We start from the raw sequence: 25,503 nt of genomic DNA, 5'->3' as shown, positions 1-25,503 counted from the left end.
CTAAAAGGGCAATAACATACGTGTGTTTTGGATCTATGTATGTTATAGGCACAAATAAAAAATCGAAGCCACGTATTAGGGGACAACAAACTGAAATATCTTCGAAAGTAAACTGTAAATCATACAAAAATGCAGAAATCCAGATAAAAAAGCAACTAATTTGAACAACTAAACAAATACACCGTTGACGTGCGTGGAAAAAAGTTGGAGAGAAACGTGTGCACCACCCCTCATGTTCCCAATTATTTCTAAACATTTTTTTCCCGTAAACATAGGAAATTTGCATCTAACCGAATTATACATCACCGAAAAAGTTCATTAAAATATGTCAAGAAACACCCAAGTTATTGGCAAAAGTATTTTATTACTAACTTCAACACCCTGTGTAATAACTGTAAAGCGCCAAAAAAACATTCCATAAGGACAGTTTATTCTCGCATAAGAAATCTCCTAATAGAGGATTGACCTAACATCCTATAAAACGAAACCGAGCGAATTTTTGTAACGAATACTTGGCAGAATTATAAGTGCCAATGTCTCTGGGACACTCTGTACAAGTAAATTATTTCGTTTCCGCTATCGATTTGTTGACTAGTGAGCTGTGCGATGTAAAAAGGTTCGAAAGGTAAAAAAAGGTCGTAAAGTTTTTTGAGGGTTTGGAAGCGATAGCTTTGATCAGGTGATTGAGATGAGTGTTAGTGCGGCAGCAAACCAGATTTTTGCTAAACGGGCGAGCTCATAACCGGCATTATTGAATTAATCGGAAATTTTTTTGCTTTAAAGACTTGAGAGATACCTCACTAGTGATTTAGCAGTGATTTAGTGTGTAAAGGTATGTGTCGTGAAACCCTTTTTCCCCTTTTGTTTCAACGACGCATGACTAGCTGTATGTCTTTATTTCATTTTACGAGTCTTGTTCGTCATTTTTATTAAGAAAAAGGATGACAATTCGCTTGCTCATCCGACGAGGTAAAAGAAGAAATTTTGTGTTGTTTAATAAATCATCCTGAATTCAACTTGGAATGCCTTCCATTGTTCCGAATGGAGCATGACGAATTCCACGTGAATTTCAATTAGAGAAAAACACACCTACAAAAAGAACGTGGCGAATCGATTTTCGTTTATATCAGTCACAATGGATGTGTCTGTTCAAGTTTAATTTAATTTAACGAATTCTTCAATATGTAGAAATAACAATATTCAAATATACAACGTTTGTAAAAAGTACTTCAGCTTGTTTGTAACTTGCATAAGCCCAATATTTAAAAATAATACTTATACAAGTGTAATTTTATTTAAAAAAAGGCATTATTTTCGATGTTCAAGCTTGTCACCCCTATGCAGCCACCCCTATTAACTTTTTATTTTCACATGGAGAGGTACGCAGTGTAGTATATCAAATGAAGGGTAATTCAATAAGCGATGCGACGGTATACTCACAACTAAAATTGGATCTACAATTTCCTTAAAAAAATAAAATCATTAGATACAAAGTAAAGTAACTCATTTAGAAACTATTACATCAAGCAAAATTGGAATTCCTACAACAAACGCACAAGTCGAGCTCCAGTAACAATTTAGCAATAACCCAGTCGTTCCACAAGCTCTTTTATGAAATTATCCAGTGTTACTTCTATTATTAATTTTGATTCTGTTTGAAGTCTCTGAAGCAAATTCTCTAAATTTTGTGGGCTATTCTTAAGAACGGAACCCTTTAAATGACGCAATAAAAAATCAAAGGGTATACGATCTGGAGATCGTGGCGGCCATTCTATTGCGCCTCTTTTACCGATCCAGCTTCCAGGGAAAATTCCACCGAGATTCTCTCTCGCGGCCACAGCATAATGTGCCCATGTACCATCTTGCTGGAGCAAGTATTTTGACTATTTGTCCCCTATTCCCTGCAGGATAAATTGCGGCGATTGATGGAAATATTTCGTTTTTCAATAAATGCAAATATGATAGTTTGTTTCAGCCCCTTTTTATGTAAAATAGATCGCGATGAATCGGTAGCCGATTATACCCCTCCATAGATGCAGATGTGTATGCAGAGTCTGCATCCAACGAGGGCTGCCTGTAGACCAATAGCGACGACTACGTCGATAAATAGATCCATTTAAGCCAAACGTCTCTTCATTCGAAAATAAAATTCTGGAAAAGAGCTTAATGTCCTGAATGCCTTTTTCTTTGCATCAATTCGCAAAATTGCATCCTGAGATCAAAATTTTCACGCGTCAACTCTTGGACAAGGACAATTTTCTATAAATGGGATTTTTATCGTTTTAAAAGATTGCACACTTATTTTGCAGATACATCAAATTCATCGGAAAGTTTGCTGTATAGGGTTGGTTCCAACGAACAGATAAAAAAATGTCTTGTGCCTTATCGCCGCTAGTTGCTGTTCGAGGTCCTCCACATTCTGGGGCAGCTTTCACACTTTGAAGTTCTCGAAATTAGTTTTTAACCCGAGAAACTCAACTTCTATCGATATTTCCCATCTCTAAAACTCGATTTCCGCGCACCCTTTCCGAGGAAGAGTATGCAAGTCTGATCGGTTACAACGCACTAATGTCTATTGAAAGGGGCATCCAGAAAATTTTATTTGGATAGTTTTAGGGTATTTTTTGGCCGGGGTGATTTCGACACCGGCGAATCCCCGTGTATTGTATCGTAGTCGATTTTGGGCGATTTTTTGATTCGGGACATCAAGAGGAACCCGTAGATCAAAATGGCAAAAAAGACGTTCAATTCTCAGAGTGAATTAAGAGGTATAATAATCTTGATCTAGAAGAGTGCACCAAAATGGATGACGATTTGGTAACGACCGATTTTCGACAAATTATAAGGCCATATTGAAAGATAATTTTCTTATTAAAAACCAAATTCAAAATAAAACGACTGACTACTCTTCAGTACAAAATAAATAGTATGTTTATATGCAGCACTAGTATGATGTGATACGTTGGTATTACATAGGTACAAATAAAACACAAGTGTTGTTTATGCTTTTGTTTCTACTAACTAGTACATAAACCTTAACTATTTACAGAGTGTTCGGATTTGGAATGTTTTGACAGGAAAATCCCATTTCCCGGCTAGATAGGAAAAAACTAGCATACATGTGAAGAACTCGATTTATAGTTGAAAATGGTGTAAAATGGACATTTTTGGAAGTCATATCGGACTGTGATTTTCATTTAAAATAAAAAAGTTACGTCGATTTTTGGCAAAACAAAAAACTAAGGACACCCCTGCAATCGCATCGGAAAAGTGCTTTAAGTATGTTTTTGTTTTACTTCAATATTGTCCTAAACAAAAAAGTTATGAGGAATTCGAAAACGGCCGAAATTTGAAAAACGCCCACTAGCGCCATGGACTGTAAAAGTACCAAAACACGGTTTTCGCCATTAATATTTTCTCATAAATCGAGCTCTTGACATATAGCTAGTTTTTTCCCTATCTGGCCGGGAAATGGAGTTTTCTTCTACAAAACCCCCAAATCCGAACACCTTTTACGTACCAATTAAGAAAAAATCAACACATAAGAATTCTTAAAACGAACATAATACGTAGATGTATTATGTGCAGTGTGGTCGTAGTTGGTGTGCATTAACAAAGAAAACTCATTTCCCGGTTCGATAGAGCAAAATCGATTTGGATGACATGAGCTCGATTTGTGAGAAACGCTTAATGGTAAGAACTGCCTGACGATATTTGACTGCCAACCGAGATATAGAGCATTTTTCAATTTTCGGCCATTTTGAAAATTGACGCTAACTTTTTTATTTCTAAGAATATTTCAACTCTGTAAACACATTCTTAAGGCACTTTCTAAGTGCAATTCAGTGGCCTACTCAGATTGTTCCTATAGTTGTCCATTTTATCGGAAATAAGTAATTAACCTTTTTTTTATGGAATATAGTTGGGTGTGAACTTAAAAAAATGTCCGTTTTTACCCCTATCCGATGATATGAAATTGCGGGTATCTATTTCCAAAAAATGGCGGAAACGTTAAAGCTTCTTCTTTTAATCGAAACGGGCCTTCATTTTTCTTCAATCAATTTTAATTCTTCAGCTCTCAGGTAAACAGTCCATCTCGTTTGATATCCTAACTGTGGTAGATGCTTAAGAACTGAACCCAACTTCCGATGAATTTTGTGAAAAACGAAATATTTTGTTGGAAAAAATTGTTTATATCGAAGACAATTTGGAATTTCCACGTCTTACTGTAATTTTTTCACTTAAAACTTTCGATCTTTGTAGGACATGGACTTCGTGCCTTTTTTTAAGGGAACTGTAGATTACAATTTTAGTTCTGAGTATATCGCTGTCCCCCCAGCGAACAGCATTTCCTTCGGCGTATCACAATGGGTACCTTCCCATTTGAAAGTAAAACGTTATTAGGGGTACCTGGATCGGGGTGAAAAATCGAAATAATACATTTTCTCTAAATATCGCTTTTATGAAAGTTACAATCGCGTCGCGATTCTTTTCACAAACGCCGTATAGATCCCTCACTATCCGCGCAAAACCCTCAAATATTTAACTGTTTTCGCCGATACTCCCCCCTTGGAGAAACCTAATTTTTATCATTAATCCCTATACTGCAATTAGGGCTTCTGCAAGCCCTGCATTTGAATGACTACTTAACATAATTGGTGGATTGCTGTTATTTGAACCTCCATCGACGTCGCGCGTTACATTAAACTATCTCATCAATTACGAGGACGTAACCAGGACGCGCTTTTAATATCGATTTTGAGGTTTCGCCAAATATTTGCTCATAATGGGGCTTTTGATAGAATAGCTGTGATGCTTATTTTATTATAGGAGGTGTTCTAGGAACGTGGCAAGGCAACCATCGACGGGAAATAATGACCTTTTTGTAATATTCCAAATAGAAAAGTTCTTGATAGTTCCGCCGGTTATGTCCTCATCAAAGAAACTTTTTAGCCGAATAAAATATAGTTCGGTCTTAACGGGGCAAGTCTCATCATAAATACTTGAAGCAAGCTGTGTCGCATTTCCTAAATAACCTGCATCTGGAACAGTCTTTTATCTGAAGCATCTTTTCCTGTCAGACTCAATTAGAGTCTCAATTTTGCAGACTTGGCTGCAATTACACTCAAACACGTCAACTCGAATACTGGATTCTCTAAGCGCTTAGGTCGCGCAATTTTCCTGGATCTGAATTGGCCTTATTAAATTTGCGACCATCAAGTAATAATTGTATTTTCCGCTTTAAGATTTTATTCAGTCATCAGTTCACCATCAGTTAGCGTTAATTTGTAGGCGAAATTATTCGCTCTCGTTCGAAACGAACACATGTCCGAGCAGAGCATGTATTAATTAAGCTACCTAATGGTTTTATTCGGAAGGGCCCCCATAATTTCTGCACGAGTCTACTAATTTCAACGTTGCAAGAGAAATTCGAACAGGCGGGCATCCTGTATGATTCTGACAGTAATTAAAGTCAGGCGCATCACCCAACCGCCCATTGCTCTCGTCTTCCTGTTCTGCTATTCTGAATTGATCATTTTCTGCTCACCGGTCTCTTTCCTCCCAGCCAACTTTCATTGCCTTGATAAAGCACATTGAGACTGTTTACCTGCATTTACAGTCGCTCGTTCGTTTCAACACGATAGCGGCTCAAAAAAAAAAAAACGAATCAAACATGCTTTAGAGCCATCTAAGAAATTAGATAGAGCAACAATTTGCCTAAAATTCAAATGCGAAGGGAAGCTCCCAGGAGCAATAAAATGGAATGGGAATTAGTTGAATTTCCAAGCTGTTCAAATTTAAATTATTGACTAGTCAAATCCGGAATGATATATTACCGGAAACAGGGAGCTTAATTTCAAAGACACACTGGATTTAATATCGGAATGTATAATAGGTCCCGGAACTTTACTGCGTTTTAACTCGATGTAAGCGGCTTTGCAATGCTTAACCGTTATGTAATGGGTTCGCATGCTGGGCGAAGTTGCCCAACTCCTTTGGTATCATAAGCGCATTTTGGCTGCGGTGTCGTGGGGCTAATTAGGTCGTTTTGGATGTTAGAGTAACCTCAAATGTGCCTGCAGTTACAAATTATAACGAGCAGTCGATTAATGTTTAGCTGGAATTATTTCTGAAAGTAGCGAAGCTTGAAGGGGACATTTCGTACGGTAACTTTAGGGGGAAAATTGAAAGCTGAGGACTCGGACTCTTTGATCCGAAGGACGTCCCGAGAGCCACAAGTTTATAATCCATAATTGAAAAATAAGAACGATAACCTGCGATACTTTCCACCGTCCTCCTCGTGAAACATTCTGTATAATTAAGTTTTAGCGAAAAATATTCCGCTTTGAGATCAATCAAGTTTCGCGTTCGATCGCTTGTCTCTAAATCTACTAACACAGCCATAAAACAGCGCCCTTTCCATTGAGCTTTCTCGCTTCATTTTGCATTATAAACTGTTACTTACCGCACTCGTTTGGTATGCAACTGTCAGGAATATAGAAAATCTTTTTGGATTCTGTGGGTACCGAATGACGGTACTAAAGATGTAGGAAATCGATCTGGTCAACGACAACGGTGCCTATTTGAAAAACTCTACTGCATATTGGTAAATGCCAAACTTGCGACCAATTTCGTTATATTGACGATTTGATGTTTAATGTTGTCCCTGAAACCTGACAACTTGTGCCTCGCATACCGTCTCCCTTTTAACTATCATTACAGGACCATAGTTGCAGCACTTTAAAATAGTCCCATTTCCATGCAGGAAATCCAATAGGTAATTCCCCTAATTAACCCAAAAATTTTATTATCATTTATCTGAAGAGATTTTGCAAAACGATAAAATTGTGCCAACACACGCATTTGGGGCATGAGAATAACGTACCCCCTGTGATGGGATGCGCAATAGCTTTGATACCTTGTTAAACGTTAAATTGATAAAACAGTAATCAACTGGAGGAAAAGCTCATCATTATTTGGCCCGAAAGTTCTTTGAGACTGAAAATTGGCGTTTCCAAAACATACAAAGTCTTGGCCTCATTGTTCGATTTCATTTTAAAATGCGGAAAATTGAATGGGAGATTTGTTTTCTGCGAGAAATTCAATATTAGCTAAAATTATAGAACCAAAAGTAACACGGCGAAAACTCTCTTTAATATACAGTGAGGACGCGTGGGTTGGAACAAATTAATACGAAAAAATGTATTAAAAATTTAGCCCGTCTTGCCTATTGCCAAGAAATTAAAGGTCAACAATTTGAACATTTAATTTAATTTGTTAGTCTATTTTTAAAATAATTTTTTTCATAGTAGTACACCTGACACGGTCTAGTCATTGATAAGTACAATCGTAAATTTCTCGATAACTGTTGAATTTAGGAATAGGATATGTTACATGCCACATACTTAGAATTCGATGCAGAATCCAAAAATGAAATAAAAAATAGGTGGTTCCGTTTGAAAAAATTGAGTTGATGGCGATAACTTATGTTTGGGCCACTCTCTATGCATTATTTTACGATCAAAAAAACCGCAGTTAAAAATAAAAATCAATGTGTCCGAGGGTTATTCGAAAAAACGATTCCATGAATTTTAAATTAATTTGATCCAACCCACGCGTCCTCACTGGATAGGAATCCATGATAGCGCTAAATCATAACATTTCGCTCAAACGGACCAACATATTAGTTTATGCATGCAAACATTTTGGGCCTTTAAAAATTTTAATTTTTTTATGTTCCCTTTAAATCGAGAATACGATGGTGTTTAATAACGATTTAGAAGTTAGTGCCAAAACAATTAGAAGATCAGTTGAAAATAATATTTTAAGTCGTTGTCCGACATGTAAACGCCACTGGTCAAAGAAAACTATTAAAGGGCGTCCTGAATTTGCTCATACCCCTTTGGGTTGGACCACTGCTCAATGGGAACGGGTGATTTTCAGTGATACAAGTAAATGAAACCTATTTGGTAGTGATGGAATTACGTGGAATTCAGGGAAAACTCGACCATTTTATGTATTGTGATATTCTTAGAATTAAAATGGTGCCGTATTCTGAAGAAGTAATACCATTAAAGCACCGGTTTCTGCATGATAACGACCCCAAACATGCATCCAAATTAATATAAAATAGTTCCTTTTGAGAGGAAAAGTATAAGTATTTCAATGGCCATCGCAATCTCTCGATCTAAATTCAATCGAGAATCTAAGGTTGTAAAAGGAAATTGTAAAACGTAAATGTCGGCAAAGAAGATGTAAAAGTATAAACACTTGTTTACTCTAATGTCAACTCTACTCTTTGATCTTCAATTAGCAAATTTATTATTGACAATCTACTTAACTCAATACTCCAAAGATCGGCTGCAGCAATTCGAGCAAAAGGTGATTATACAAAATATTTTTAAAAAATTTTGTAAGATTTTTTTAAAAACATTTTAATGGATTTATTAAAACAATTCTTCAATTTTGCCCAAGAGTTTTTCATTATTTTTAAAAATAGTAATATATATTAGACATAAATTTTTAAATTCAATTTAGCAAGTCACTTAGTTACTGAACACTGGCAATAACTTATACAGGTTGGCCCATCAAAAACTGTTTACCTAGAATACCTTGAATGTAATTTTGTTCTTCAGAAAATCCCGAGGCAGGTCAATTTTACTTTTAAGGGGGACATTTTTAGATTATAAGTCCGTAGGTGTAGAGTCATCCTCTAAACGGGGTGTCAACCCCTTAAAGAATCTTAAACGGCACGGGGGGCCAAATGGCACATCATATCCAAGGTATTTCAATTCTCTTTGCAGGTATGCAGATTTTTTTGCTCCGCCTTTAAATATTATTTTTAAAAAAACCGTTTTGAAACATCGGTAAAATAAATCTAAAAAAATTATATTTCAAATAACGTTTTATTTAGTTGAGTATTTAAATTGCGACCACCCGGTATAAATGGATTAATACAAATTATATTAGAGTTGTTGCAAAAGAACTTCGATACATAAATTGTTTTTGTAATTTTGACCAATACTGTATGTATGAAATTGTTAGCAGCCACGTGGGAGTAAGTTTTAAAAAATTTTCCAGGCATCGCCTGAAAAGCCTGGCAAGAAAAAGGGTGGGGACAACGAGCAGGCATCAGCTCAGCCTATTGTGGAAATACCCAAAGTTTTCCCAATTTCGGTGATGACTTCAGGATATCCGCGGCAGCTTCGCCACGGATACCTGTTGTGATTTACCCAGCCTGGAAAGTTCAACAATCGAAAAGTTGAACATAAAAGTTGGAAAAGTTTGTGACAAGTCCGCAAATCGAATAAGCGTTCAAGTTGCCGTGCATATCTCGAACTCTTCCCCGAAATTAGGTAAACTTGGGGTGTTTCCACAATAGGTTGAGTTAACGTCTGCTGGTGATACTCTCTGTCTGATACAATCTGAAATCTATTGGACCAAAATGCCCCTGTGATTGTCTGCAATTCATCCTATCTTTCGCTCGTCAGCTATTCCTGTTAACGAAGGATGTTAAATGCAAAAGTGACATATAAGGAGAAGGTAATGCAGAATAGATTATTGAACAGATACTTACGATATACATTCACTCAAAAAAGTATTCGTACAGCCAACAAAATTCTGCAAACCGTAATTTTCGACTGATTTTGTTCAAATTTTGTGTAATGAAAATTCAAATCTAAACTTAGTTTACGTATTCGAGCACCTTTCGAAAATTTAATTTTTGGGGTACTTTTCAAGGTCTTAAAAAAATTCTATTTTGGAAACTTCTCGTGTAGTGGAAATTTTTCGATATGGTTTTAATAATCTTGTAGAGAGAGATTTTCTACATATAACCTGAAAATTTGACAAAACTCAAACCACAAATAAGGGAGCTGCAGACTTTTAAAATCGGTAAAAATGTCTAAATTTCATCACTTTGCGTGACAACTGTCACTTTTTGGCGATTTTAAAAGGCTGCAGCTCCCTTATTTGTGGTTCGACTTTGATCAAATTCTGAAGATATATGTAGAAAAATCCCCTCCACAAGATTATTAAAACCATACTGAAAAATTTTCGCCGTGCAAAAAGTTTCCAGACGGGAGTTTTTTTTTAACACCTTCAAAAGCAATCTAAAAATGAAATTTTCAAAAATTGCTCGAACATGTAAATTGAGTTCAAGTTTGAATTTTCATTATACAAAATTTGAGCAAAATCAGTCGAAAATTATGGTTTACAAAAATTTTTTTCTACCGTACGAACACTTTTGTGAGTGACTGTATGAAAGAACACACACGAAATAACCTTATAGTGTTAGGTTTGGTGGAAATTTTGAGTACACATTGGGGCACTGCCCCAAAAAAAATCGAATACAACGTAGTTTTTGAGGCTTTAAAAAAAACTCAATGTATCAATCATCAAATTAAAAAATTTTTAAAGTGCTCCAACCTATCTGAAGTTACTGGTAATGCATTTAAAATTATTTAATAGATGAGCAGTTAAAGAAAAAACGAAACGTAAGTTCCCATTACAGGGTGATTCAAACTTCACGTCTGACGCCTGTATAAATTTCTACTACTTCCTACAAGTAAATAGTATGAATTCTCGTACATTTAATTTGTCTTATAGTAATACCAATTAAGATCCCAGTACTATTTACCGAATTGTCAGCGTCTCTTGCTTATTTCAGATTATCATAAATTCATGCCCGTAATCTGGTCTATTTACTTATGCAACTAATAGAACGCAACGTATGCTGCTAATAAAATATTTATACATATTTACTTACCGGAGGAAAGGTAAACAGCTTCATGGTTTTCCATTTATGCCTCAAGCCAAACATTTATTGGCAATTGCCTATTATGTCATGTACGAAAACTTAACGTGGTCAATCAATTTACCAACAGAAAATTATTCAGCTCAATCAACATCCCCACCGGTATTGTTTAACAAAATATTTATGTTCTTGCGTTATACAGGGTGTTATTAGATAAGTCACCGATATTTCACAGGGTGACTTTTCAAGTAATTTTAAGATGGAAAAAATAAACACACCATTATATTCTTTTATATGTTTCAATTTCTTTCAGCGAATTTGACGAAATTTCGTATCCGGTAATTTTTTAGGATGCGATATTTAGGATTTATAAACGATTTAGTTGCACCTTCTAGAAGGAGCCACGAGCAACCATTAGAACACTTTTGAACAGCTGCAATAATTAGCTGCATAATTAGCAGGCATGATCAAATTTAGATGCGTCTCTCTCGGAAACTGTTGCTTCTAGCGACGGCAATGGAGTATGCAACAGACAATGTTGAGAAAAAGATTTTCTGCTCGAAAGCGACATACAGGGCGGAGTCAAGAAGCAGATGCTTGCAGCAGGAGCAGCTGCTTTAAACCATTCTAAAGATCCTTTGCAATAACCTCTAGAAGATACAGCTAAATCGACGATATATTTCAGTTTTGATCACGAAAAACTCCACGATGCGAAATCTCGTAAAATTAGCTGAAAGGGATCGAAATGCATCAATGAATATGTGATTTAATTTCTTAACTGTACTACTCCGCATCTTGAAAACTTAACGATCTAGGACACATGTTTATAAGTACTTTTCATCCTAAAACTGCTTAGAAAATCCCCCTGTTAAATATCGTACAGTTATTCAACAATACCCTGTACGCGCTGTGTCATTGAGACCTATACAGGGTGTCCTCGAATTACGTGGCCAAAATAGTACCGCAGATTTTTTGAGTGAAAATAAGTCGATTTAACTAAACTTCCCCTCAGTCCAAAAGTTGATAATTATGGAGCTACAGGGTGTTAAAGTTGAAAAAAAAATCACATTTTCTTTAATATCTTTCGATTTCTTTGAGTTAATTTCACGAAATTTCATATTTGAGGGTGTTTTAGGATACGAAATTGAAATTTATTAACGATTTAGTTGTTTCTTCTAGGGGGCGCCACAAGCGACCATTAGGACACATTTAAATCTCTGTAACTTTTTCGTGCCACGGTGTATATTATTTTGGTATTTAAAAACCTTTTTCCCTACCTTTTATACTTAGAAAAGGTATACTTTATTGACGTCGCTAGAAGCAACGGTTTTGGAGAAAAATGCATCTAAGCCTGATGATGCATGCAAATTACCTTAAAATTATTTTCCGTTAAAAAAAATTAAGTTTTTCAAAAATAATTATTAGTAAAGGTATAACAATAAGTTTTCAAAATCAGATATTATTAAATAGAAAACAAAAATAATAATTAACAAAGAAACAACAACAAGCGAGAATAACACTTACTAATTAATTAAATTAACTTATGTAAATTGTTGGTTTAATTTTTTTTTCATTTAATCTGCTATCATAACAAATGTTCAAAGTTCAAAAGGCTCGATCACCAGACTTGACACCCTGTAATTTTTTTTTATGGGGTGCCTTGAAATCAAAAGTTTATGCATCTCCAGTTCATACGCGACAAGAATTGGAGGCAAGAATAATTCATGAAGTGGAATTATTGAAGAATACTCCTGAAATATTGTTTAGAGTACAATGTAATTTCTTAAAAAGGATGAACTTATGCATACAGGAAAATGGTAAACACTTTGAACATTTGTTATGATAGCAGATTAAATGAAAAAAAAATTAAACCAATAATTTACATAAGTTAATTTAATTAATTATTAAGCGTTATTCTCGCTTGTTGTTGTTTCTTTGTTAATTATTATTTTTGTTTTCTATTTAATAATATCTGATTTTGAAAACTTATTGTTATACCTTTACTAATAATTATTTTTGAAAAACTTAATTTTTTTTAACGGAAAATAATTTTAAGGTAATTTGCATGCATCATCAGGCTTAGATGCATTTTTCTCCAAAACCGTTGCTTCTAGCGACGTCAATAAAGTATACCTTTTCTAAGTATAAAAGGTAGGGAAAAAGGTTTTTAAATACCAAAATAATATACACCGTGGCACGAAAAAGTTACAGAGATTTAAATGTGTCCTAATGGTCGCTTGTGGCGCCCCCTAGAAGAAACAACTAAATCGTTAATAAATTTCAATTTCGTATCCTAAAACACCCTCAAATATGAAATTTCGTGAAATTAACTCAAAGAAATCGAAAGATATTAAAGAAAATGTGATTTTTTTTTCAACTTTAACACCCTGTAGCTCCATAATTATCAACTTTTGCACTGAGGGGAAGTTTAGTTAAATAGACTTATTTTCACTCAAACAATCTGCGGTATTATTTTGGCTACGTAATTCGAGGACACCCTGTATATAGGTTCGATATTGGTCTTTAAGGGCCCCTAGATCAATATACTGCAAATTTACCTGGAAAGTAATCCAAAACCGATCAGTACCCATGTGTTTATTTCAACGTTTCTATTGATATTAGTAAAATTTTGATCTATTCGCTTTGATCCAGACTCAAGCTAGGATGGAAAAATTATCAAAATTCGATATTTATAGTGTTAGCTGAGGTAATTGTTCAGCCACATATTTGCATGTGGGATAATCTGGATCTAAAATTTCCACATAGTCTTCCAGTATGCGATTAGGTGGATGTTGCCTATAAATGTGGAAGAGGTCTCTTAAAAAGATATGCAAATTGACAAGTCCTAAAAGTGTCTCAGTCTCATTTGCGCCAATGAATCTTAAAATATGAACCGAATACAATTTTTTACAGTTGGAAGAGCCTTCACGTGTTTTTAATTGAGATCGAATCAAAAATAACAAATTTGAACATTCTCACTCCTGCCCATTGCCTAGTAATGATTAGATCATTCATTTTTAACATGAAACTTACAGAGTGAGTAGTTTAGCCATCTGCAAGCCTTTCTTTAACTAGCTTTATGTGTCCGGTGTTTTTAATTCTTTAACGTTTTCTAAATTTTACGTCTGATGATGTCCTCAGGGGCGAAATTCGGGATAACACACCCAATAAAACTTTTTTCAGCTCTGAGTTTTAACACAATTTTGTTCTCTCTAGAGAGTCTCTGTTCAAATTATTGTTTCAGAATTTATTTGTTGAGGAATTCCCCAAAACGTTATAACAATAGCAGTTGTCAAGTTTTCACATTTGAAGTGAGAATTTAATAAAAACTGGTTAACAATTTGATACTAGATGGAAAAATGGGATGGAATTTGAATTTCTGCGGGTTTCTCTAGAGGGCCTTTATTCACGTCCAGTTTTCAAAATTTATGTTTTGAGGAATTCTCCATTAAATGGCTGAAAACAAACATAACTTATCGCTTTTGGAGTGGCAACTTAATGAACGCTTCCTCAAAATACTAAGCAGATCTGGAAAAAAAACAGCTTGTTGAATTTTATGGTTCCATTGAAACACATTCGCACAACACTTTCAGTATTTGTAACTTAATTATTTCTGTATTAATCATATAAAAAATCATTGTCAATTAGTGTCTAGCTTTTATATGACAATTTAATGAGCTTGGCTTCCAACTGAGGTAAATCTAGAGGGAAAATTGTGTGTTTAAATTTGAGTTGCTACATCTCCCTCTGGAGAGCCTCTATTCCAATAAAATTTTCAGGACTTAAATTTTGCTGAATTCTCAATTAAATGACATAAAAGAGGAGATTTATCAGAGTTTCACTACTAAAGTGACAATTCAATGAAAATAGCTTCAGAAATGATGAGTATTTTTTCTATGAGGAAAATGTTACCAAATTGATGTTCATGATGTTCTGTCGCGAGAAATTTTATTCAATTCAAAATATTCTGGATTTTTACTTTTAGGAATTATCACGTGTAATAAAGTAGCTCAAATGTAACTAATTGTTACATTTTTGTTAAATTGACAAAGAAACACAAGACTGAATTTCCAAACCAATGATTTCGAACTGATCGGTCATTTAAATTAGTCTTCATTGATTCTGTACCTGCTGTAATCTATCTACGCTCATAATAAAATAATGTTCTTTCAAGCATTTATCAACAAATTTGTAAAAAGCACATATTCCTAAAGTTAAATATTCCATCAGGAGAAAATGTGTGTAAGCTCATTGGAAAAATCGATTTTACCCTGGAGAAAATGATTCCATTAAGGCTCCATGGCAGATATTACATGATATCTCCAAAGTAATCCGGAAAACCATAAGAGAATTTTATCCCAGAACTTGGAACTGCGACACAGATTTTGAATATTACAACATGGGAATTTGAGAATGGCAATTCAAAGTATAAATCGTGAGATTAACAGAACGTCATAATCAGTAGTAACATCTGAGACAAGTGACTATTTGGGAAATGAAAGTTTTAAATTAAATAGAACTTCCTCATTTCGTTCCTCTTTTATATGAAATCGAAACAATAAAACAAAGTTAGACGTAATTATTTGGTTCTCATAAATAATATTATACCTTGAAAAAAAAATCATTTAATGCATAACCGCTCCTTGTAAGGCGGCAAACTTTTCAACCTCCTTAAATTTATAATCGCTACTTCCCAGTTTGGTATGGCATATTTTGATTATTTTGATTAAATTCAAAATAATCAAAGACATTTTCGTTTATGTAGGATCTTCGCAGAAGTCAAAGATGAAAATTAAAAGAATTTAAAATGAATTTGAACTTTCATACTACTTTGGGTATTCATTGCAAAATATTAAAAATTCTCCAGATCAGCACTGCGGAGACTCAGTCACAACAATATTTATTAATCACGACCCAAAAGCCTGAGAAAAAGCAAAAATAACGATTAATTGCGTATGCGTAAAGTGAAGGGAGAAATTGACTAATTAAAGCGATGAAGGTTAGGAGTTCTCCAATCAATTTAACTTCCTCATTCGGCATATTAGTTTATAAATCCGCAAGTCTCGCCTGGAATTGTTCAGTGGTAATAAGAATTGGCCCTGATACCACAAATTTTCATCTGTGTTAACCTGTTTCATGAATTGCACGTCTAGTTAGATGCCATATATCATACGAATCCTTATCTCCTATAAATAACAACAAACTGTTCGGCAAATTCATCATCCTTTACAACAAAACTGTTATTGCCTGAATTTCCCCAATATTCCCTAATTTCTAATCCTCATTTACCTTTTGTGAGGGAGAGAAAATTTTGCTTTAAGATAACCCACAGGTATAAACTCTTAATTATAAATTTTCGACACGTATCAGCCTCAGAAATCTCAAAGGAAATCTACCCCAAAAATTAGTTTTCGTATTTGCTAAATAATGTAGGCGATGGTAATAACTGGTAATAACCATGGGGAGGCGGTTTATGGTATATGAAACACAACCCATAGTGATATCCACGAAACCTCAAGGGACCGTTATTAATTAATAATTTAGCCATTAGGTTGTAAATCATATCTCATTAAGAGATAACTGCCGTGATTAGGCCCATAAACTAGCATTTCGGAGGTTCAGCTGATAATACTCATCATTTCCTTTTGTGACGTTTCATAGATGGGAGATTGAACGATAATTTGTTAGGCTTTGAACCACGGACAAAGGAAATAATTTTATATGAACATTTTTGTACATATTTTCATTAAAAACATTTTTAATGCTTCATTGGAAACGTTTGATGTCAGTTGGCGATAAATTGCTTCAGAAGCATGTTCCTAAATGGGTCATGAACGAGCTTCTCGTGCAGGATCTACGGCAAATTGTTTTGATCCTATCTCTCGTTCCTTCATAATAGCATAGTTTTCATATCAGTGAACTTTCCAAGTTTGTTCAATTTATTAACAAATTTATGACGCTAATTTCTGCTTCCTTTCAGCATTACTCCATAATTGAAAAGTTTTTATTGCCTGATAATAGCTCGATTGATGCTTAAAGGTATAAAACTTTTTAATGCTGATGCACGCCAACCACAGTTAATCAAGATCGATTTTTTTCAAAACGTGTTAATGGAGTAATACCTTGATGGGAAAATACACCCGCGCACTGTGGAGAAATCGTTGAAAATTTTATTACTGCAAAAAACAAACTCCCTGTACATATCCCTAGAAAATAAATACAATCAAAAAACGAATTAATCACATTGCCGTGCATGTGTTTCAATTAAGCGCAACCCTCGGTTTAAATGGTAATTTGTCTGACAAAAACCCGAAGCGGAAAAACGTAAATAATTCTAACTATAGAAAAAGATATCGATATAAATCACGCAGATGACGGCATCTTTCAGACACTTGAAACCAATTAAAAAGTGTTTATTTCGGTCGTTACACGCCGCTCTGTGTTCTGGCAGTTCACTGAGACCGACCGACAAAAAGACGAGCAGTTTATGAATGGGTTGGTGTTCTATTCAGGCTCAATTTTACAGGAACGCACTCAGATCTTCAGAAGATATTTAGGATAAATTTGAACGTGCAAGAAACTTGAAACGGGAAAAACAGTATTAAAAATAAAAAGTCTAATGAAATTATGAAGGTATTTATAATTAAGTGAAAAGATCTACTACCTAATATTCCAAACTACGCCTGAAAATCATATAATGCAACGTTCAAGTTTCTGCAAGTTTCAGTTAAACATGTAATAAATGTCACTGCTGAATTCCAACTCCTCCCCTTACAGGACATATCTCCCTGCTCTAAATGGCTGCGTAAGGACTTTTGTTTAAGCTCCTCCCTCATTAGTACTTGCTATCAGTTCTTTGAAATGTCAGCATTGGATAACTGTCTAAACTCCTCCCCTTTAGGGCATGCATTTATCTACCCTAAATGTTGAAAAATGTAATAAATTGGTATCGCACTCGCATAGTTAAATTCGTTATATTTAAATTAGTAAAAGGTCGTGGGGACATTAAATATTTAAAGCAATCAGTGGTAAAGCGACGTGTTAATCGCAGCTAAAATTCTTTAAATCTAATGTTTTGTATTGTGTGTAAATCGGTGTGATAGCGCTTTTCCAACAGCATGATATTTGCCAATATTTAATACAAAAGTAGGCTCTCTCTATACTTAAACCAATCCCTTTCGGACACGCCTACTTCGTGTGCCTGGCCCCTTTTAGTCACGCCCCATTAACCATAAACGATGAAAATACGACAAAGCATAACAATGAATAGTTAAATGAGGATGACACGCCTCCTCTTATAGGGCTATTTATAGCTACAGAAAAGGGCCTTTTCTCGGATTTCTCTCGAATAATTCCGCATTTTACCACTGTTGAAAGGTGTTGGAACTAGTCCCATAGTTGGACATATGTAAATACATTATTATATAAAGTTGACATATTTCGACATGTATAAATTCCTCGAGCCTGGTCTTTATTAGACATGCGTATTGTGATGACCATAAATTTCAATTTGGGACTCTTAAGACGTCATACTGAAAGCAGTAAAAGGGAGAAATCTACCATATTTCCGTACACATTAATGGTACTTTAGGTCAACATCATGGGCACTAAAGGTGCAGCGGTGGGGGGCTGCTAACAGGAATGAAGAAAGAAGGTGACGAATTAATTGAGTTTATATCTTTTATAATTTTCAGAATGCCGAGATGAATTTGACCAGTATGACAAGGAACAAATCCAATACATCTCCTGCCACTGCCGAGATATCCGTCGAAGCCTCAAAATCCGAAACATCCGTTTATTAACGGATTTAATTTAATAACAAAGTTAGGTAATACTTTATTTACAAAATTTCAAGCTGTAGTAATCGGAGTATCCTCTTCCGCTCTACCTGAATTTAATCCTAATTTTCAACTTACGAAGGTGTTGTATCCCTTATTTATAAGTAAGCTGAGCCTACAAAGGAAAAGGTTGACTTTAATAATGATTTAAGTAAATTAGATTTTGTTTTTCTTCTGAAGTTTTAAATTTTCAGCAACTACGTGGCACTTCATCAATTAAATAAAGTGCTTTATGGGTAAAAAAGTAATAATAAAACCTTGTCCCTGAACAAGACTCAGAGTGTCTGGATACGCCCAGTGCAATTTCCTTGTTTGCGTGCAGATTTGTGCCTGAACTCTATCTTCAAGAGTTTAGGATTTTTTACGCTAAGGTACATTTCTCGGACTGATTCAGTAGTTTGTGATTGAAATTCCCCAACACTCACATCGCCGTTATTAATATCTTCTCTCAACAGTGTTTTGCAACATGTGGGTATAATGACGTCTTCGAATTGTGATGCTATTCAGCCCTAAATTTGGAAACAAACAGGTCGTTTGCATGTTCCAAGCAGGCATAACATGACTGACTGAAGCTCGTCTAGATTTTACACGGAATATAAACCCGGCACTGCATTTCATCGCATAATACCCGTAAATTAGTAGCACTTGCCAAGAGTGTAAGCTTCTCTCTAATTAGCGAGGGTCGAATTAAAAATGTGGAGCAACATCCTGTGTCTGCGAATGTTTAGCTGGCACGCGTTTATATTTGGAGGGCAAGAGAGACTTTGATATTCATTCGCACACCTGGTAGCATATTTTAGAATAAATTCCAAAGGAAAACATTATTCGTTCACACAAAATCGTATATTTTTAATTCCAGCACGATCTCTGACGTATAACTGGATAGCGCCAGAGATTTACATCCCAACCCCAGAAAGAATTATGACCTTTATACCCTCTAAACCGTAAACTTGTCACGAACGAACTGTCCGATTTCGTTACAAGGGATGAACAAAAACAAAGCGTAATCACATCGGGATCATCACTCGGATTGGATCCTTTCGGGAATGTGACGATATGTAGAGCTAATGGATTTAAGCATAGCTGAGTACTCCCAAAAATGGCACTTAAATGGGTTTCCTGGGTATGATCTGCTCCTTTAATGATGTGAGAGCGAAATGGTGCAATGCCGGCGTATACACAACGCACACATCCCTAATTTTTCCATCATAATTCATAATGGCGCAGAGAGCCGACCCGCTTTGTGACAACTTTTCTGGGTTAAAGGATGCAAAGCTCATTATTCTTTTCCAGGCAACATTAATCAATCCGGCAGCGATTTAAATCTGGCTAATGCCCCAGAACTTTCTGGATATTAGCAGTGGCTGCCCGGAATTATACATTTTCCTCTCTTTTCACAAAAGACGTGATTTTTGGCCCGAAACTGCTGTTTGTTCGACTCAAATTAATGTTAACTTTCCAGAACGTAATTATTTGCTCTCTTAAATTAAAGTCGACGATTTTCTTTTGATTTTCTGTTCAATTACGGCGGTGGAATCGTTGGATATCGATCGTCAGCCAATTCTCCAGGTTTCCAGGCAATGACAATAAATTGAATGCCTCAAAATGACGAATCTAGAGTATTGATAATTCAGCTTTTAGCATCTCACAATGGCACAATTTCACTTCTTTCCCTCGCATTTGACTGAAAGTGAAAACTATTGCCTTTATAACAATAAACTAGAAGCTTTTGGAATTTACTTCACTTCAAATCGAGAGAACTTGACTGTGGGCTATGACTGAATACAAGTGAAAAATATGAAAGGTGATCGTTGAGGATGAGATGCTCTGACAAATGTGGGATCACATAGAGAAGGCAAGGATAATATTTTTTGTATTCTACTATGAGAGAAGAGACCTAGAAGCAGCCATCCACCTACAGTCTATGACAACTAACGGCCTTTCCTTTATGGAGCTACGACCAACACAGGGTGTCGCAAATTAGTATGCCATAGATTCCTTGAGCGAAAATAATTAGTCTTTTCTTATGAGACTTTTTTCTCCGACGTTTTATGCCCATTTTACAGAGTTGAAGGTCTTAAAATAATTAATTTTTCTAATAACGTCCAGTAGAATATGTCTCGACATATTCTACTGGAATTTTGCAGTGGTGCACAGTTCAATTTTCCTATAATTTGAGTTAAAAAATTTGAAACCGTAGCGGAGAAAATAGGGGTTTATGGAGAAGCCCCCCTTCCTACTTCTTTTCCGCACTCCAATGGTCAACATGTTTAATTTTTTTTAAGTAAATATTCCTTTATCTTAATTTTTTTATTGTTGTGAAATAGTAATTTACTGCTTACCTTAGAAGATATTCCATCCCATTGTCTCTCAATATATTATACAAAATCTCCGGCAGGCATTCAAGAAGGGGAGCAATTATATTGAACATTTAATTTAGATTCCTTCGGTCCTTTTGGTTGCATTATTATTATTTACCTTTAAATTTCCTAAATCGTTGTCCGTTTGCTGAAGTCATTCAACTTGCATAAAATTGAATAAAATCTAGGAGAAATGTTGAGGCAAAGATTTGTTTTACTCCTAGCATGATATTTAAGATAGCCACATGACAATGCCTCATGTTTCTGAAGATATGTGTCTGATATAAAAGAAAAAATAATGGGTACCGTATATTGAAAGCCAATAAGCTGGAATCTCTTCTAAAGAAAGCAGTAAATTAACATTTTTTAAAAGTAAAAAATTAAGATAAAAAACATTTGGTTTAAAAAATTAAAGACGTTCGCCACTGGCGTGCGCAAAAAAGTTGGGGGAACTTGTCCGTGGCCCCCGTTTATTCCACTCCAGTTAAATTTTTTTTCTCAAATTATAGGAAAAGCCCGCCTCATCAAACTGTGCGAAATTTCATCAAAATATGTCAAGAAACTGAGAAGTTATTAACGGCTTTTCCAACACTCTGCATACAAACTATAAATCGCCAAAGGAAAAAGTGGCAAAGCCCAATTATTTTCGCTCAAGGAATCTGTATAATAATTTGCCACACCCAGTATAACTAATTTTGGTGCCGGAGTTCGGTTCGCCATTCATCCCTCCGATGGCTAATTCTCCCATTAATTGATAAAAACTAATCCCAAAATGTTTCAATTTGAAAGAATCAAACCAATTCCCGTTATGCATACTCTCAATTTAATTAACTCTTGTATCTACCACAAGGATCAATATTGACTCTTATCGGCCGTTGCAACCGGAAATATTGCAATTTCCTTTCTAGCCTATATTTTTTAATAAACGATCGAGGTATATCCCAGCTTTCAGTAAATATCCATTAACTTTTTAGCCTGGAATTGGATGTTGTTTGCACACTATGAACACCTGGGGGAAAATCCGGGATTTCGGTATGAATATTGACTTTAGTTTGGTAACTGTCAGGGAAAGTGAAATGGCAAATTTAGAAACGGATATTAAATATTTCAACTAAATAACTAATTGGGACAGTCGTGTATCTAGAGGTAAAGCAGAACTTATGCCGCATTAGGATGTTTTACAACACAGCAATTTTCGATCATTATTTCTCCTGTTTACTTTATATCCATTGGTGCAGAGTGGCTCCTCGAAATTGCGTCCGAAGAGCAGTTGCTATTACTATAATTAAATGCAAACATTTTCAAAGTATAGAAGTCCTCTGCACCGCTCAGTATATACTAATAATTTATAGGCTTTGAACAGCAAGGAATTTTTAAAATGAATTTAATTTCCATTTAATTTTTTACGTGGCTGGTCCTTGCTGAAAAATTTCGTTAAGTACGCCGCTGGTTTTACCACAAAGTAATTTTTCATAGTGTTGGATTTTTTCATATTTAAATCCATTGTCTTCTGTACGTCCATATTTTTGCCCTCTTCAAATGCCCTTTCTTTCCGATTATCTTCGCAGCATTCAATGTACACTATCTATCTATACAATACCTCTAATCGTCTGTTTTTACCGTACTTAATTCCAAATATTCGCATTTGTTGGGGAAGATCTACAGCACTCATGGAGCGTACTGTCATTGATGCATCTCAAACTTTCACGAATGAAGCAATCTACGGCAGTTTTCTAAATTTACTTTCTTCACGTGGTTTGTCATTTAGTTTTTGATTGAAGAAAATTTTGGACAGTGTTTTTGGCGGCTTTAGGAACACGTTTTTCAAATTGCGCACGGTCCCGTGTTACACTCCTCGCAGATCTATAGGGAGACACTCACCTTTACTAATAGCCACCAAAAAGAACAGTTCCTCCATAAGCCTGAAACAAATAAATTGTATACGAATATGAAAATGAATAATTATTGTTCCATACATCAATGCAAATATTTAATAATTATTAAACAATCGAAATCACAAATAATATTAAAACCAAATTAAAACCGACCACCAAAAAACAATGCTTCAAAACAATAAGTTATTCCTACTTCAATAACAGCATTTTCAGAATTCCAAATAGCGAATCCCAACAGGACTTTTTGTTGTAATTATTCCATTTAATTAGACAATGCATGCATCCAGGCAAATATTTTGGGTTCGTACGTAAAATATCACCAGCAGTAATAATAATAATAATAATAACAGTAGTAATAATAATAATGGAATTCTGCGTATTAAAATGAACAAAATTAGCGTGATTTGTTGCTAAGAGCAATACGAGTGAATTCAAATTCGGAAGCAATTTATGAGAGCTCAAATTCCTAGTAAAGATCTTAACAATATATTTTAATCGGAAAGTAAAAGAATATCTCTGAAATGTGCATTCCAAACATCTACTAAAGTTCAATTTTATGGTGCCCTGGAGGAAGCCACGACACGCTTTGTGAATAAGCCAGCCCGCTTTCCGTTTTGGCAAACATGCGAGACTCTGATTTACGACATTACTACAACTGCAGACAAGCCGTAAGATAAATAATAAAAAAGTCAGATTACCAGAGTAAAGATAAGGATATTGCAAGAAAATTAAAAAGTAGCCTGTCTCAAAACGCACGTTCTCAAGAAAGTTTTCTAGAAGCCTTCTGGGAAACTCTATAAATTCCAACTCGAAAGCAGCTCTTTGATCTAGTTTTAATACGCGGGGTGATTCAGAACTCCGAGATCAAATTTCTAGGGGTTATTCGGTACAACAATAGAACCATTTGATTATAAAAACCCGTATCCGAAACCGTTTCCCTAAGGCGTTACTTGTTTTATCGAGTTATTTCGTATCATTTAGTTTCAAACCGCAACTTCTTGAAGACGATCCATTAAACATTTGGCTGCAAATGTGGCTGCAACGTGATGGCGCGCCTGCACATTTTTCTAGTCACATGGACGGTCGGTTCGGACAACACTGGATCGGCAAAAGTGGTCCGGTTCTGTAACCCCCTAAATCACCCGATTTAACACCTTTAGATTTCTTTCCGTGGGGACATGTAAAGTCTCCGGTTTATGAAGAGCCAGTGGAAACAGAGCTAGATCTGATTACATGATTTACTGCGGCATTTGAAGAAAACGATTATAAAACTTTCAGTAAAGTCCGCAGAAACCATGTACATTGCTTAAACTGGTGCATTCAAGGACACCATTTTGAACAATTACTGAAGCGTTATTTTGTGCAAACAAATTTAAATGTAACTTACTAAAACTCGATAAAACGTATATTTGCACTTAACTAATCTTAAAGCTTCGTAAGGCCGTAGAGGTTTAAAGAGGCAGTTCCTGACATAATTTCTTACATTCAAATGTCTTCTATTGTTGCACTAAATAATCCCTAGAAATGTGATCGCATAATTCTGAATCACCCTGCATGTCTCGCAAATCATCTAAATTTTAATAGATTATATAACTATTCCACGCTTCCGTCGTCGCATTGGCTAAAATCATTCAACTCGGTTTCGAACTTTTTACTCACCCACCCTACTCACCAGATTTTGCTCCGTCAGATCAAAATTTGACAAAATAGCTTGGCAGAAAGAGATTTGCCAACAATGAAGAGGGTCAACCCGAGTATTATGCTTATGTTGAAACGTTCAAAGCTTCTTACTCTTAACAGGGCATCGGTGGGTAAAGTATGTCACTGTTTGAATGACTTTTGCGAGGCACACAACAAATCTGACTTAGATACACACCATTCCCTCATAAAATGAGCCATAATGACAACGGTACAATCTTGATTTGCTGTTCACATCATTCGAGTTCCTAATAGTATTCCAATCCAAACTATGATATAAATTAGAACCTTAACAAACACCCAGGACATGCCTTCGTGTTGTGACACTGCGTGAAAAAAAAGCTCAGACATATTTTCAATACAAGTTTTCACAACAACCATGTGTTTAGTTGGTTGTTATGAAAATTCCTTATTGCATTTCTTGAGAAATTCGCTCCTTCGGTACGTTTAATAAACATCCGGTATATAAAATAATAGTCTACGTGTGCAAGCGTTGCATCCATGATTCACAAGGAACAAAAATCTAAGACATCACTGTGTTGTGCTTGAGGTTTTAAAATGTTTTGTGTCCAAACTGAAGTGTACCATTTATCTAGGGAAATTCAGGAACGTTGGGAACATGGTTTAAGTAATAGATTGGTAACAGAAAAATGCTGCCTAAAAGCGCGCCACTGTGCCATGCGCGGTCTCAGATTTTTTTTTACACAATCTGATGTTTACGTAATAACTAGGACTTACTAGGGACAAATATTACTTTCGGTAATTAGGTTCTTCCCCTCGTCTAAGAAGGGGATCCCTGAAGCTTGTTTTCTTAATTCTTCACCCTCATTTCTTAACATGTGGGTATGATCTCAAATAACTTTCATTTATTTATTATATCTACATACAATTATTTTTTATATCAGCATTTTTTTTAACTCTTTGCCCATTAACGAGGGTGCATACACACCGGCCAA

The 25,503-nt window shown here is 35.3% G+C and overlaps 1 protein-coding gene and 1 long non-coding RNA gene across 5 annotated transcripts in view; one reads left to right on the top strand and one right to left on the bottom strand.

The window, feature by feature from the left end:
* The window catches only part of Ten-a (tenascin accessory), a 340,802-nt gene that overhangs the window by 288,332 nt on the left and 26,967 nt on the right, over positions 1-25,503 (bottom strand). For all 4 annotated transcript variants that reach the window (XM_066294416.1, XM_066294415.1, XM_066294418.1 and 1 more), the window contains one exon: positions 22,836-22,876. The gene's annotated coding sequence lies outside the window, so the exon portion shown is untranslated. The remainder of the gene's footprint in view (positions 1-22,835; positions 22,877-25,503) is intronic.
* Positions 671-25,503, top strand: part of LOC136345821 (uncharacterized) — a 49,958-nt gene continuing 25,125 nt past the window's right edge. The window contains exon 1 of the long non-coding RNA XR_010733210.1: positions 671-832. This is a non-coding gene — a long non-coding RNA (uncharacterized lncRNA). The remainder of the gene's footprint in view (positions 833-25,503) is intronic.

The sequence above is a fragment of the Euwallacea fornicatus genome, chromosome 21, assembly GCF_040115645.1.
Source record: "Euwallacea fornicatus isolate EFF26 chromosome 21, ASM4011564v1, whole genome shotgun sequence".
NCBI lineage: Eukaryota > Metazoa > Arthropoda > Insecta > Coleoptera > Curculionidae > Euwallacea > Euwallacea fornicatus.
Note: the sequence above shows the minus strand (reverse complement) of the source record. Positions and strands in the feature narration are given on the sequence as shown.